A 6,000-nucleotide genomic window follows, 5' to 3' on the forward strand; every position below is an offset into this window, starting at 1 on the left:
ATACAGGGTAGAATAGACCATTTGCTCAAAGTGGGCTGTGTTTCCCTCCTGGGTACTTGTTTTTATTATGGCATTATTTTTTTTTTCTCCAGCAAAATACACTTTTAATATTTTTAAGAAAACACCTATGGGATTTTTTTTTTTTTTTTTTTAACCACTCCCTGCAAGTAGGGGCATCTTTCCCATTTGGTAATGAGAAGAAATTAGATTCTTCTGTGCCATGTCATTTATATGAGAATCTCCGTGAGTTTGTAGCATTACAGGGACTATGATAGAGGCACAAAGACCTATTGTATTGTAATGCCACACAGTAAAAAAAGTAATTGCATATATATTCATTATTTTGCATATATATTCATTATTTTGCATTTTTTACATAAGAGGAAAAATTCCATCTGTCGCCCTGGCTGCAGTCTACATTCCCTGTTTTGTATTCTCTATTTTTAAGCAAATAGTGCAAGTAACATGCCAACAGTATAACACTGCATAGATTGAAATGAAACTATGCTGCCTAAACTAAACTAAAGGAGAGTAAAGTAAACTAAACTAAAGTAAAGGAAACAGAATACCATTTCTATTCCCTCTGCCCCTCAGTGATTCATGCTGACATAGTAACATCAGCTGAATCCAAGGGCAAGATTTTCTGCAGGCTCCTCAGAGCACACTGTTTTCCGGTTTTTCAAATGTTCACAGGCCTGACGTGGTTGTCCCCTGAGTTTCCAGGTAGCTATGTTACTACAGAGAGAACCAGGATTTTACACAATGTTTAATACAGAGCCCAGAGAACTGCTGTGTGGCTGTGCTATATTTAGAGGAAGGCTTCACTTAAAATTAATACCTGTAACAGAAGCACTAGACGCCTTGAAGACCTCCTAAGAATGGACTTCAGCTCAGCATAAAGGTAGCACTGATAACCCATCGAGCCCCAAAATAATCACAGACAAAATATTCTTTATGTTGTTGACAAAGTACTTCTAAAAAAAATCCAGCTGCTCCATATATCTTCTTCATCTGACTCAGGACAAGAACCAGCATCAAAAAAAAAAAAAAAAAAAGTGGTTTATTTAGTGGGATTTACATGGAAGATTGGTACCAAAGGCCAAAATTACCTTCCTTACCACTCTGCTTTGCACCTGGCAGAATTCAGTAGGCCTGACTTTTTATTACCTTAACTTTAAAGTTCATTCCCCTGACCAAAGGTATTACCCACTACTTTTCCTTTATCAGATGGTCTGTAACATTCTCCCTTCATGACGTCCATGATGCCTTTGACAAAATAACCAGTTATTGAAGCAAGGACCAGTAAATGACCTGGCTATCATGCTCCCCTGTGAATGTTCTCCCTCTCTCTCTTTAGTCCTTGATGTCTTTTTTGCGCCATGACATAACATTAAGAGGGAAGGTAGAATGTGCCCTTCATTAATTTAAATGACTTGTAGCACAGTACTAAGGATGTCTTTCTAGAATGATGTTGGTTACAGGGCACCCTCAGAAGAGCTGGTTCTCCCACTTTGGCAAATGTTTAGCAGGCTAGTTTCTGAAAGGGAGAGCAGTTTTCTCTGTAGCGTTGTCCTCAAAAGAAAGCAGTTGTCATCATTGTGTTTTAAAAGCAGGCCGATCCCTCTGCTGTGTCTTAGGGACGCTCTGAGAAGATCTTTCTTTCTGATAGATCCTTGTTGGACACTGACCCAGTCTAGGCAGTGAACTTATCTATGTCATGGTTAGTGCAGTCTGGTAGTGTAAAAAGGGGAACTGTAGGCGCTAGAGAGACTTGGAGTTAAAAAACAAAAAACCCTGTGTTTATTGATTCAAGACTAAGCAGCTGTCATTTGGGTGGAGGAAGAGAGGGGTTTAAGTTGCAGTTTTGAATCTGGTTCTTGCCTCTGCTGTCAGAGCATCTGTCCTGTTTCTGGATTTTATTCAAAAGCTCTGTCCACATGACAGAGTTTCAGTGGTGAAGGCTCTGCAACCATAGTTGCATCCATGCTCCATTGCCAGCACCAATCCAAGGCCAGCAGAAGCTTTACTGCCTTTTTATGACTCTGACATAAACGAAGAAAGCAAGCAATGAGAAGTTCACGGGAGCTTTGGGAATAGCATGATGTCAGTTTGGTGGGATGAACTCTTCATACCCTCAATCAATATAGCTGGCTTGGCAAAAGCCGTGGCATGGCCTCCCTCTGTGCTCTCGATAAGGAAGATGCGCAGTCGCTCAGGACACAAAGCTGCAAGCACTGAACGGGCATAAGAAACAGTAATAATTTTTCATAAAAATATTACAGGAAAATAAGATGAAGGGAAGAGCTGGCCATAGCAGGGAGTACTGCTGGCCATGCTTAAGTGCTTAACGTACAGTGTTGTCCTAAGCATTACATCTAAGAGCAAAGTGGAAAAGGCAGGAGTTCATGCTGTCATTCTGCCTCCAGGCAAACAGGACTCAAGAAATCAGTGAAATTCAAATGGAAGAAAAATCCATTTCATGGTGTCAGCTACATGCATCAGAGAGTAGGAAGGGCAGAGAGAAAGACAGAAATCGAGCCTGACACTTTGAAAATGTATGTGGGACATGCGGGCAGTATGAGAACTAAATGTTATCTTTAGCTAGGATGGCTGTGCAAGCTAAGCCTAAGCAGTCATTGCCAAACAGCAATCCATTAGCTGTCCCACCATCATGGGCAGACACATGCCTGCACACACACAAGCATACACATACAAAGAAAACATACAAGCATACACATACAAAGAAAATAAATCACAGCAGGGAGATGAAAACTACCAGACCACCCTATAAATCCTGCAGGTGTTCGAGCTCAGGTGCAGACTGAATTTCCATGATTGGAACAACAAGCAGGGCCAGCAGTCCTGACATCTGTATTCTTCCATGCCACAGTGGGAAAAGAAGATACTGCATCTGAGCAATGTGACTGAGACAAACCAGAAGTGACATGCTCTAGAGAATGCATGAATGTATAGAGAAGGTCATCCGAGTACTCCTGCCTATCCTTCCTCAGAGCCTTGCCCTCAACAAAATTGGCTGACCCATATACAAAAGCGGTGAAAGGAATGTACTTATATGCAGCAGCACTAATCTGACTTTGAAGCAGAGTACAGTGGGATTTCAAATGCTATTGTCAGAATAAAAAAAGAATTAAACAACCCAGGGGCCAGCTTAAAATGTCTGCTGAATTCAAACCTTTATGCTTCTTTATGCTTTATATATATCACTTACTAATTGCCTGGGTTTAAAAAGAAGATGCCCTGTATATATGTTGTATTATTGTCATATTATATTATTATACTTTTATAATTATTCATTATATTGTAATAACAAATACTTATATTACAAGGAAACTGTACATGTATCCTTAACATCTAGGACAGGTGGGATATGCTATTTACATTAATTATTTTGCCTCTTCCTACATTTTTTCTGCATTTCTGCTGTATGCAAGACAGATTTTTTACAAAGTAAAAACCAATAATAGAAAATGAGTGCCCAAACAGACTTTGCACTTTAGGTGCAAACGTATGAAAGAGGGTAGATCTAGATTGGATATAAGGAAGAAATTCTTTCCTTTGAGGGTGGTGAGGCACTGGAACAGGTTGCCCAGGGAAGCTGTGGATGCCCCATCCCTGGAGGTGTTCAAGGCCAGGCTGGATGGGGCTGTGAGCAGCCTGGTCTAGTGGGAGGTGTCCCTGCCCATGGCAGGGGGGTTGGAACTAGATGATCTTTGATGTCCTTTCCAACCCGAACCATTTTCTGATTCTCTGTGTGATTCCGTATACAGTTTACCCTTCCCTTCCCTCCCCTCCCCTCCCCTTTCCTTCTTTTCTTAGACATTTGGCATATATCGGTAAACTTCAAGAAAAGGCCCCAATGTCATACTATTATATTTAAATATATTTCAGGATTTACCTTCTATAACATGCAAATATTACTTTCATGCTATGATATTTGCATTTGTTGTACCCTTAAATGCCAAAACTTCATTAAACATGAGTCTGCAAATGTTGCTCAGCTTTTCCCAAAGCCAAGAAAAAGGCTGGGCATATACTTAAAACTGACAAAACTAATGAGGTCATACACAGAAGAGTTAACCTTCTTCGATATGAAAGAGCATAGCAGGATTAAAAATTCTATCTGAATATTAACAAATTTATTAGTAGTCTCTGGAGATAAATTAGATTTTTTGCAACGATAACAGTTACTGTGAGGAACAAAGGTTTACGTGAAAAAATTTTGCAATATTGCACGAGAGCTTGGGAAATGCCGAACATAGGGTGTCTGACTCAGTTGCGGACATTCACTATCTCCACCTAATCATGATTCAGAAGGTTGGGGTCCCTTGGCATCACCTGAAACAGAAAGTATTTGTGGCCACATTTGGCCATGAAGTTCAGTGGCCAACGCACTTTTATAGGGGATTTGGCTCTCCTTAGTCTGAGTTCTATCTCTTATTTCTCAGTGAAAATTGATTCTCTGGCTTGAGAAATGAAGACTTCCTTGGCTACAGAAGGTCTCTACACAATCCAAATGTAACCTCTAGAGTCAGGACCAGAACACAGGACATCACTAGCTACTAGCCTCATTGCTTGTGACTTGGTTTTAAGTAAGTGACAAATAACTTTGCTCTCAACCCAAGCTATGCCGATAGTCTAGCAATTACAAGAGCCTCCAAGGAAACACGACAATGAGTTTGGAAACCAAATGCTCAGCAGAAACTAGACGCCAGGGCTCTTCCTTCCTGTATGAATGCTGGAATTACAATACCCATAACTAAAAATTGGTGTTACTTCTTCCACCTGTGCTTTGTCTTAGAGTGAAAAGCTGTCTCCACCAGTAAATAAAATACACTCACAGTCCTCATCTGCTACCACTGCTGGCTGACAGAAAATGGCCTGTGGCCACACTGCTAAATGCTCTCACCATCCACAGCAGGGTCAACATCCGAACTACCTTTTGGAAATGATCTACTGATTGTATGCTCAAACTATGCCCATAGGGACATGGAAGGGGTAGGGACTGGGAGGCAGCAATTAGCATTGGCCAAAACTGTGCCAGGCCCATCCTAAGACATTAACAGCATGGGTGATCAAGCTGCAGCACCTAGAAATGCTTCCTAATATCATTTGTGATACTTATGCAGCACAGCCTCTAAGGGCAATTTGGAAATGGGAGATTTCATTTTTGCTCCATTGTCTATAGAGAGGGTGCAGGGAAATGAGGCTTAGCAAAGTGCCTACGATGAAGAATTATGAATCCAGGCTTGGCTTCCTACTTTGGGAGAGGGGGCAGCAGACCGGGACATTACAGAGCATATGGGGGATCTTAAGATTTAATACCTAAGAAATTTTGCTGGGCCAGGCTGAAGACTTTTTACTTCTGCGTATACTTGGAGTGGCCCACATCCCGACAGGCCCGAGCACAACCCACACTCGGGTTCAGTTCATGACTCTGCTTTATCCGATTCAGAAACCGTCTTCTACCAGTGATTGGACGTGGCAGATGTTTTCTGAGGACTCTGTCGCATGCCCAACGTGTCAGCCCTGCTGGCAGGTGCTGTCCTCTCTCCGAGACAGGTTTTGCAGCCCATGCCCAGCTTTGTGCCAAAGCAGCCAGCCTGCAGCCCTGTGACTGCAGCACACATACACCTCAGGGGAGCCGCGGGTAGGATGCTTTCCTCACTGGTCTTTTCCGTCTATTTTACTAGACAAATGGATTAACTAACTCTGAAATACTAAAGGTCTCCTTGGGTAGCAAACTGCCCTTAACTTCACTGGTTTCTATGAGAATTGACATCGCTCAGTATCTCTCTGGGTTCGCTCAGCACCTTGCAATCCTAAAGGATCCTCATGGGTGTGAATTGAATGCAGACAAAGCAAGGCCTGTGGCATTATGAAACTTCTATGGTAGATATATCTTCTAAAGGTGTTACAGAAGCAAATGCAACTCATTACAATACACGAGAGAAAATTAGACACCTTTTCTCGACATTCACA

Source organism: Rissa tridactyla, chromosome 3, assembly GCF_028500815.1.
Source record: "Rissa tridactyla isolate bRisTri1 chromosome 3, bRisTri1.patW.cur.20221130, whole genome shotgun sequence".
NCBI classification, from domain to species: Eukaryota; Metazoa; Chordata; class Aves; order Charadriiformes; family Laridae; genus Rissa; species Rissa tridactyla.